The sequence below is a fragment of the Medicago sativa genome, chromosome 7 (assembly GCF_051527215.1).
Source record: "Medicago sativa cultivar Bolivia chromosome 7, Bolivia_mono, whole genome shotgun sequence".
NCBI lineage: Eukaryota > Viridiplantae > Streptophyta > Magnoliopsida > Fabales > Fabaceae > Medicago > Medicago sativa.
Window position 1 is genome coordinate 47,525,497 of NC_140755.1, and position 10,829 is coordinate 47,536,325.

The 10,829-nt window shown below is 38.1% G+C and overlaps 1 non-coding gene across 1 annotated transcript; it reads right to left on the reverse strand.

The window, feature by feature from the left end:
• Positions 1-3,288: 3,288 nt before the first annotated feature.
• Positions 3,289-3,395, reverse strand: LOC146906287 (small nucleolar RNA R71). The gene has a single exon (XR_015020784.1). It is a non-coding gene; the product is annotated as a small nucleolar RNA R71 (small nucleolar RNA).
• Between the last annotated feature and the right edge of the window lie 7,434 nt (positions 3,396-10,829).

The window sequence follows — 10,829 nt, forward strand, 5'->3', positions numbered from 1 at the left end:
TTAAAATGCTTAGTTACATTTAATTACATCAAAATAATCAGTTTGGAATGGTTCGGATCGACCACAAAGACCTAAAACAACAAAAACATGAGTTGCTGTACTGAGCAACCGCCATGGCCACCAATTCACTCGCCATGGCGAGCTGACAAATTGCTTCACTCGCCATGGCGACCAAGTTACTCGCCATGGCGAGCTATGATAGGTAGCTCTCGGGAAGAGTCCAATTTTCACTCCAAAATCCCAATTTTGAATCACCTAAGCCCAAATTTGTCCCCAAAGTTTGTCAAAACGTTTATGAACATAAAAAGGGACTCAAATCCATATAAAACTTGATTCAAAACCTCATTCCAACAAAAATCACCATTTGACCCATTTTTCATAAAAACTCTCAAGAACAACTCAATTTCACATCAAGCTCTATGATTATGATTACCCATGGCATCAATCATCAACAACAACATCTCATAACAACCACAACAGTTAATCATGAATTCATCAACAACAAACACAAAGTGTGTGTGTGTGTGTGTGTGTGTGTGTATATTGAGCATGTAATTTCATCATCAACAACTTAATTATCATCTAATTCACATACCCAAACGTTACATCAAAACATAAGCATGAATTTCACCAATTAAAATCACAATAATCACTTTTCACAAATAAGCACTTTTGAACTTGAGAAGGAAAAGAGATTATACAAAGGATTATGAATGAAAACTAACCCCCTTACCTTAAATCTTCACAAATCTAAGTTAGTGCTTCACTTTAGCTCCAATCCCTTGAGTTTCTACCTCCTTCTTGCTCTTCAAGTTCTTCTCTCTTCAAAACCCTCTCTCTAGCTCTTTCTCTCTCTACCTTTCTCAAAAAAAAATTGTGAGAATGAACAAATGATACTAGGTGACCTAATTTTCCCAATGACTAAGGATTAAATAGGCTCACCACTATTGGGCTTAACCCTTAATTTCTTAATGGGCTCAACACACTCATTAACTAATTCAAAATGTTTATATTCACTTACGGGTAAAAACAACGACAGTTACCGGCTCTAAAATAATTACCCCACTTTCTAGTCACTTAATAAAAAGAAATAACTATTCTCACTCAAACCACTAAATTAATTCTACATGGTAAAATTACGAGTTTACCCTTGCCACAAAATAACCAAAATACCCCTCTAGCACTAAAACCCACTAAAATACACACATAAGCAATTAATCACATACAAGCATATATAAAACACACATAAAAACAATTAAAATAAATCTAACGAAAATCGGGTTGTTACAGCAATGACTCCAACTGATCTTCTGGTTGTGATTCCTTGATCAGGATTCCCAATAATGAGATCTTGTGGATGATTCTTCTGAACTCTTATGGAGGGGAATTTACTAGTGGACGTCTGATCTTGCTTAGCTTCTTCAGATTCTTATTTCTCAGGTTCAGATTCATTCACCTGGATAGGTGATGAGTCATAGAATAGTCTATTTTAATGCTTTATTTAGTTTAGTTTTAATTAAGATTTGATTTTATTTTATTGCATTTTATTTCCTTTTTGAATATTTTACTTTAAATTGTTTTTTATTATATTTTAGGAACGAATATATGGTGGAAGGTGTCTTGGAGCAAAAGAAAGAGGACTGGAGCAAATACAGTGTGAAAATACGAAGATACGGGACAAAAATATAATCCCCCCTTACCAGAAGCTTGGCACGGCCCGTGCCATCATGTGGCACGGCCGTGCTCGTCCCAGAACCCTCTTTTGCTGCTTTTTCTTCAGGCCCAAGTTACCCTGTTGCAGCTTTACTGTTTTATCTTTTTAGTTGCTTAGTTTCTAAGTCGATTGTAAAGCTATAAATAGAGTAGCTCTCCACCATAAACATTCACCTTACTTTTGCTTAGAATATTTTAATTATCAATAAAAATCTTTTATTTCTTTACTTTCTTTCTCGCAATTTACTTTACTGTTTTTCTCTCTTCTTCCCCCATGTCTACGATGAACATGAGTGAGTAGACTTCTTTGTCTTGGGATTGTTGGGAAGTCTAATGACATAATCCTAAACAAACCAAGCTTAAACCCTAATGTTATGTAACCCTAATTTCTAATTTAGATTCACCGTCTTAACGTGGATTAACAATTATCAAACTGTGGAAGCGAAAGCGGAGGGTTTGATAATCGTTAATCCATCATCCCAAACATCAATTCATAAAGCGAGAGCGGAGTTTTAATGTTGGAACAAGTGAATCTAGACAATAATTGCAAGGGCAGCGAAATAGTCTTTGCAATTATTGAGACACAAGTAGTTTCAATCCTATATGCATCTTCTAGTAATCAAGTCAGCGAAATAGGCTTGGTTACTAGAAGTAAACTCTCACCGGACTTTCATCGGAAAGGTGAGGGGCTAAGGGAAACCGGTCTATAGAAATTAAGGTGTAAACCATGAAATTAGATGTTTAAGTCTTGTCTAGTGAAGGTTTTGTTATTATGACGAACCAATAATCCCAAGGCTTTTTATTATTATTGTTATTTATTTTCAGCAATCAACCCTCCTTTTTACTAAACTTTCTCTCCTCTAATCATTCTTTAAAAGTTAATTAAGTTGAACAACTCCCCAGCGGAACGATACTCTTTCTTACTACTATTACTTCGATAGGCCGTGCACTTGCGGTTTGGCCCTATCAAGTTTTTGGCGCCGTTGCCGGGGAGTTAACTAATTTGATTAACCTTTTCTTAGTGATTAGAATTCTCTCTCCTTCTTTCTTTTTTCTTTTTCTTTTTCCTTTTTACCTTTTTATTTTTCTGTTATCATTAACTTCTTGGGTTCTCAAATTTTTATGCGAAAAACCAGAAATCGAGTTGTAATAATCAACGAGATCGAAAGGTATTTGCATAAACGAAAGAGAGACGCACGAAATAACACTGCCATGGCCAATCGCACTCTCAAAGAGTATGCAACACCGTCTACGACTGACCCACAATCTGTTAATGTGTACCCAACGGTTGAGGATGACAACTTTGAAATTAAGCCTGCCCTACTTAACTTGGTGCAGCAAAACCAATTCTCGGGATCCCCCACTTAGGATCCCAATCTTCACATCTCTGTTTTCCTACGAATTAGCGGAACCATGAAGGAAAACCAAGAGGCCGTAAGACTTCATCTCTTTCCCTTTTCCTTAAGGGATAGAGCTAGCGCTTGGTTCCATTCCCTCGAAGTCGGTTCCATTACTTCATGGGATCTGATGAGGCAAGCATTCCTTGCCCGATTCTTTCCACCATCTAAAACTGCTAAACTTAGAGACCAAATCACACGGTTCAACCAAAAAGATGGGGAATCTCTCTATGAGGCGTGGGAGAGTTTCAAAGAAATGCTAAGACTTTGTCCTCATCGTGGCCTAGAGAAGTGGCTTATAGTCCACACTTTTTATAATGGCTTGTCTTATACCACTAAGATGTCTGTTGATGCAGCTGCAGGTGGAGCACTTATGAATAAAAACTACACGGAGGCGTATGCCTTGATTGAAGACATGGCTCAAAATCATTACAAATGGACCGACGAGAGAGCCATCACTAGTTCTTCATCCTCCAAAAAGGAGGCAGGTATATACGAGTCTCTAACTACAATCACCTTGCTTCTAAAATTGATACACTAACTGAAAAACTTGAAAAACTCAATGTTAGTGCTATCAATTCTGCTTCTACTCCTTCTTGTGAAATTTGTGGTATAACTGGTCATGCTGGTGTTGATTGCCAACTAGGTGGTGCTATTAACAATGTTGAGCAAATAAATTATGCTCAATACAACCAAGGGATGAGACAAAATCAAAAATTTTACAAAAACCAAAATCCCTATGGACAAGTAGCACCACCCGGTTATGCAAACAACCAGAGATTCACTCAGAAATCTAATTTGGAAATTTTATTGGAAAACTTTATTGCCAACCAAAACAAACAACTTCAAGAACTCAAAAACCAAACTGGATTTCTGAATGATTCTCTTTCCAAGCTCAATACCAAAGTTGACTCTATTGCTACTCACTCTAAAATGCTTGAAACTCAAATCGTCCAAATAGCCCAACAAGTGGCTACCTCTTCCCAAACACCGGGAGTCTTTCCTGGTCAAATCGAAGCCAATCCCAAGGCCCAAGTTAATGTCATATCTTTTGGGGGTAGTAAGTTAGGCGAAACTTTTGCTAAGGTTAAAAACATTGGGAAAGAAAATGTCAAGCCTTTAGGTGATAAAATTGTGATAGAAGAAGTAAAACCGCTTCAAGAAAACAAAACTCCATCCTTACTAAATCTTGATAAGCTTAAACTAGAGGGTAAGTTTGAAAAATTTGTTAACATACTTAGGAAGATTTGCATTAAACTTCCCTTTGCTGAAGCTTTGTCTAGGATGCCTCTATATGCCAAGTTTTTAAAGGAAATTTTTTCAAAGAAAAGGCCTATAGGGCATGGTGAGACAATAGCTCTGGCTAAGGACACTAGTGCAATCATTCAAGAGGCACCCCCTAAGCTTAGAGATCCAGGTAGCTTTTCCATACCATGTGAAATTGGGAATGAAACCATAAACAAAGCCTTATGTGACTTAGGAGCTAGTGTTAGTTTGCTGCCTTTGTCTCTTCTTAAAAGGATAGGGATAGGAGAGTTGAAACCTACCGAAATAGAATTGAAGCTAGCTGATCGTTCTACAATGAAACTTGTAGGATTTGTCGAGGACATACCTGTTAAGATAGAAGGGATATACATCCCAACTGATTTTGTAGTCGTTGACATTGCAGTGGACGAAGACGTCCCTATAATCCTAGGTAGACCTTTCCTCGCCACTGCGGGAGCTCTTATAGATGTCAAGAACGGTAGGATAGTCTTTCAAGTGAGTGATAAGATGGTAGGGTTTGAGTTGGAAAACTTTATGAAAGGTCCTGCTCTTTACTCTTGTTGCATGCTTAACGATCATGTTGTGAAAGAACGTTTTATAGCGCCATCTACACAATATGATATCTTTGATCCATTCTAAGGACTCTTTCTAACCGCCAAGCTAATGACATTAAAAGAGCGCTTCGTGGGAGGCAACCCACGCATTTATTTGCTTTTGTTTTGTTTTTCTTTGTTTTAAGTTGTTTTGTAGGTGATTGTCCAAGTGTGATTCGAAAAAAATCAAGAAATTGAAAAATTTTGAAGGCCTCCTTACCAGAAGGTTGGCACGGCCCGTGCTGAAGCTGGCACGGTCGTGCCAGGTTTGTGAACAAAAAAGGGACCTGAGCCACAGAAAGTTGGCATGGCCTGTGCCAAGGGTGGCACGGCCGTGCCCGACCTCTAGCCTTCTATAAACCCAATTTTTCTCTTCTTCTCCATTCATTATCCAACACAAACCTCTCTCTACCTTCAAACTTCTCTCTAAACCTCCATAACTATCAAACCTCAAACCTTCATATCTCCATCAAATCTTCACCAAATCACTCCATTCTTTCACCAAAAAAATTCTAAACATCATTCCAAACACAAACCACCAATCAAAAACATCTTTCATCCATCCAAACCTATAATTCACCAAAACCCTAATCTTTCAAAACCTAACCCAAACACCACAAAACCTTAACTAATCTCCGTAACTAAACCCACAAACCTTCCTTAAACATCAACCCCAACCCTAAACAAATCCTTTCCACCAAAATCTTCCCAAACCCTAAACCTTCCAACCAATTCAAACAAGGGTCAAATGGCTTCAAGAAGAAGTGGTAAGGAACCGGCAGGATCTCAAGGAGGTCCTCCCCCAAAGAAGCAAACACAAGTCAAGAATCATGGAATTCAGTTCAAAGATAACAAACAAAGGGACAGGTACAAAATTCTTACTTCTAAAACCTTACATCCCTCTAGATATCCTGATTCCTATGATTTGAATGTGCTAGGGCTTAGAGATGATGTTTTTAGGTTGATAGGTAGGCTAGGTTGGACTGATATGCTAACACCTATGAGGGGTTATGAGAATTTCACTTATGAATTTTTAAGATCCCTTGTCTTTACCAAAGATAAGTTGAATTTTGATAACCTTAATCATAGAGTCGTTTTCCGGTTAATGAATGTTGATTATAATATGTCTCTCCAGCACTTTTGTGAAGCCTTAGGTTTTGTCAATGAGGGGTATATTCATGATCATTGGGATGATAGTCTAAAACCAGATAACTATGACCCAGCTTCCTTTTGGAACCGTATCACCGGCCTTGATAACTATGTCCCTAGAGCCAACAAAGCTAGCAACATTCACAACCCCGTACTTAGGTACCTTCAGAGGGTCATGGCTTGCACTATTTGGAGTAGAACCGAGCTAGGAAACACTAGAACCGATGAGTTGTTCATGTTATGGGCAATGCTATACAACCACCCCGTCAACACTGGCTTTTATTTGATTGATTACCTAGACTTTGTAGCTACTAGACCAACAGGTAGGGGAGACATAGTGGTGGGTGGCATCATTTCATACATAGCTAGGTGTTTTGGTGTGAGTGAGGATGAGGGGATCAAACCAATTAAGGGAAACAATAGGCTTAACCGAGAAACCCTCATTGCTATGAATTTCATTAAACATCGTCCACCACTACATTACCAGCTTAAGCTAAATGTGCCAATCATGTTTCTATTACCTAACCCATCTCAGACTACCACCGAGGTGGAAGAAAATTGGTTGTATGTTGATGATGTGCAGGTTCTAGAGCAACAAGATGATGAAGGAGAGGGTGCTAACTTGCACCATGACATGGGAGAAGGTGCTAACTTGCACCAAGAGGGGCACCACGGCCATGAAGCCGGTGAGATTAATGAAAATCAAAGATGGGCATGGATTCACAATGAGATTGAGAGGATGAGCACCGAGCAACGAAGGCAAGGTGTTGAGTTATCCGGGCTTCGAAACGATGTCCAAAGAGGCAACCGTGTGAATAATGAAAACAATAAGATGCTTCGCCGGATGATGCAACACCTCCAACTCCAAGGTCCTCCTTATGGACCTCAATGAGAACATGTGAGCTTTCCTCTTCCTCTCTCCCCTTCTATCTTCTCTCTTTCTCCTACTCTTCTTCTACTTTCTTCTTCTTCTTCTACTTCTTCTTCTATTTTAATTTCTTTTCTTTTGAATCATTGAGGACAATGCTTCCCCTAAGTGTGTGTGTGTGTGGGGGGGGGGGGGGGGGGGCTAATAAAGTGTCTAGAGTTGTAGTGTGTCCCAAACTCCCTTGAACTTTATTCTTTTGTTTTGTTTTTATAGCAAGAGGCATGACTAGTAGCTTGTTTTTAATGTAAAATATGGCATAAAAGTTTTTGTTTTATCTCTTCTTTAAAGGTTGCTTCTTGTACATGAAAGTAGTTTCTTATGTTTCTTGTGTTCTTGCTATACCCATGTCTTGTTTTATTGTGAAAAATCTCCAATGAGAAAAGCACCCAGTTGCAATCTTTGAGCAAATGTATGAATAGGTATTTTAAGGAGCATGTTCTATCTTTAGTGTTAACTTAGACCCTTTAAAGTCTTAAGAGTAAAAGTAGTATAAGTTTGTGTGGGAAAAATCAATGTTCTTAATTGTTATATTCTTAAATTGTTAAAGTTATAATGGGGCGGGAGAATGGCACCAACATGTGGGGGAAAGGACAATCCCTAACTTCCTAATTGTGGTGGTGACTCCCTAATTTGAACTTAAAGTGAAACAAATTCATCAATGCTAGGGGGAAAGGACAATTACATCCAAAAAGACTTCCTACGCGGAGATGAAATAAAATAAAATTTTGCAGCACTACTTAGGGTGATTTTGAATCTAGGGGGAAAGGACAATTACATCCGAGAAGACTTCCTACGAGGATAGATAGCCCCTAAGCATCTGCAGCCCCTTGTGCTTAATTGTTAATCTAATCTAATTTTAACTTATAATTCCCATCACTCTTATATGAAATGAAGAAAGGACTTTTCTCGGTTACTTTAGCATTAAGGATAGAACCTATTCCTCATAATATCTGTCTTATACAGGAGCAAGAAAAGGGTTGGACTGCACACATACACACACTTGAGACTTGATGTTGGGTAGAATAGGTTCATGAGGAATGTTTGAAATTGTAATTAGTGTACTTGAAGCAAAACATTTCTTTTGAGACATGTGTTCTTAATATTGCCATGATTAATCTTTTGTTGTTGCTATGTCTACTGCCTTTTGCTTGACGACAAGCAAAGATTCAAGTGTGGGGGAGTTTGATGAGTCATAGAATAGTCTATTTTAATGCTTTATTTAGTTTAGTTTTAATTAAGATTTGATTTTATTTTATTGCATTTTATTTCCTTTTTGAATATTTTACTTTAAACTGCTTTTTATTATATTTTAGGAACGAATATATGGTGGAAGGTGTCTTGGAGCAAAAGAAAGAGGACTGGAGCAAATACAGTGCGAAAATACGAAGATACGGGACAAAAATATAATCCCCCCTTACCAGAAGCTTGGCACGGCCCGTGCCAACATGTGGCACGGCCGTGCTCGTCCTAGAACCGTCTTTTGCTGCTTTTTCTTCGGGCCCAATTTACCCTGTTGCAGCTTTACTGTTTTATCCTTTTAGTTGCTTAGTTTCTAAGTCGATTGTAAAGATATAAATAGAGTAGCTCTCCACCATAAACATTCACCTTAGTTTTGCTTAGAATATTTTAATTATCAATAAAAGTCTTTTATTTCTTTACTTTCTTTCTCGCAATTTACTTTACTGTTTTTCTCTCTTCTTCCCCCATGTCTACGATGAACATGAGTGAGTAGACTTCTTTGTCTTGGGATTGTTGGGAAGTCTAATGACATAATCCTAAACAAACCAAGCTTAAACCCTAATTTTATGTAACCCTAATTTCTAATTTAGATTCACCGTCTTAACGTGGATTAACAATTATCAAACTGTGGAAGCGAAAGCGGAGGGTTTGATAATCGTTAATCCATCATCCCAAACATCAAATCATAAAGCGAGAGCGGAGTTTTGATGTTGGAACAAGTGAATCTAGAAAATAATTGCAAGGGCAGCGAAATAGTCTTTGCAATTATTGAGACACAAGTAGTTTCAATCCTATATGCATCTTCTAGTAATCAAGTCAGTGAAATAGGCTTGGTGAGGGGCTAAGGGAAACCGGACTTTCATCGGAAAGGTGAGGGGCTAAGGGAAACCGGTCTTTAGAAATTAAGGTGTAAACCATGAAATTAGATGTTTAAGTCTTGTCTAGTGAAGGGTTTGTTATTATGACGAACCAATAATCCCAAGGCTTTTTATTATTATTGTTATTTACTTTCAGCAATCAACCCTCCTTTTTACTAAACTTTCTCTCCTCTAATCATTCTTTAAAAGTTAATTAAGTTGAACAACTCCCTAGCGGAACGATACTCTTTCTTACTACTATTACTTTGATAGATCGTGCACTTGCGGTTTGGCCCTATCAATAGGTACATTTGTTTCTTGAACAGTTGTTTCAACATCTAGATCAACATCAAGAACTTTGTCTTCAAATACATCATCTATCACCACATTGATCGACTCCATCACCACTCTGGTTCTGGAATTAAACACTCTGTATGCTATGATGTTTGTAGAGTATCCAAGAAAAATCCCTTCATCACTCTTGGGGTCTATTTTCCTTCTGTGATCTCTATCTGCCAATATGTACCACTTGCTCCCAAAGACATGGAAATATATAACAGTAGGTTTTCTTCCTTTCCATATCTCATACAAGGTTGTGGTGGTGCCAGTCCTCAGAGTAACCCTGTTGTGTATGTGACAAGTTGTGTTCATTGCCTCAGCCCAGAAGTAATAAGGCAAATGTTTTGCATGGAGCATAACTTTTGCTGACTCTTGTAAGATTTTGTTCTTTCTTTCAACAACACCATTTTGCTGAGGTGTTATAAGAGATGAGAATTCATGTTTGATTCCCTCACCAGAGCAGTATTCATTAAATTTAGCATTCGCAAACTCAGTTCCAAGACCACTCCTAATTCTCACAATGCCACAATATTTTTCTCTTTGCAGTTGTGTGCACAGATCTTTAAACACGTCAAAAGTGTATGATTTTTCTCTAATAAAGTTCACCAGGTAAATCTTGAGAAGTCATCAACAACAACAAAAACATACATTTTACCACCAATGCTATCAACTTGCATGGGTCCCATCAGATCCATGTGCAGAAGTTCAAGGACTTAAGAGGTTACTTAATGTTCCAACCTTGGATGGGACATCCTTGTTTGTTTGCCAATCTAACATTCACCACATATGTTGCCTTCAACAATCTTAAGATCAGGTAGACATCTGATAGCTTCTGAAGATAAAGCTTTCTTCATCCCTTTGAGGTGTAAGTGCCCCAGTTTCTGGTGCCATAACTTGACCTCTTCTTCTTTACTTATAAGGTAGGTGGAGAGGTGTGCTTCTTCTTGAGATACCCACAAATAACAATTATCTTTAGACCTGGTTCCTTTCATAAGGACTTCACCTTTCTTATCAGTAATCTAAAATTCAGGCTTGCTGAAATTTACTGTATGTCCTTGATCACATAGTTGGCTTATGCTAATTAAGTTGGTAGTTAGTCCATTTACCATAAGAACATTATCAAGTCTTGGCATACCATGTTTGATCAAGTTACCAATTCCCAGAACTTTTCCTTTAGCTCCATCACCAAAAGTAACATAGCTGCTAGCATAAGGTCTTACATCCTCAAGGTATTTTTCTACACCAGTCATGTGTCTGGAACAACCACTGTCAAAGTACCAGTCCTCTTTGGATGATGCTCTTAGGGAGGTGTGAGCAATCAATCCAGTATTAACACATTTGGGAATCC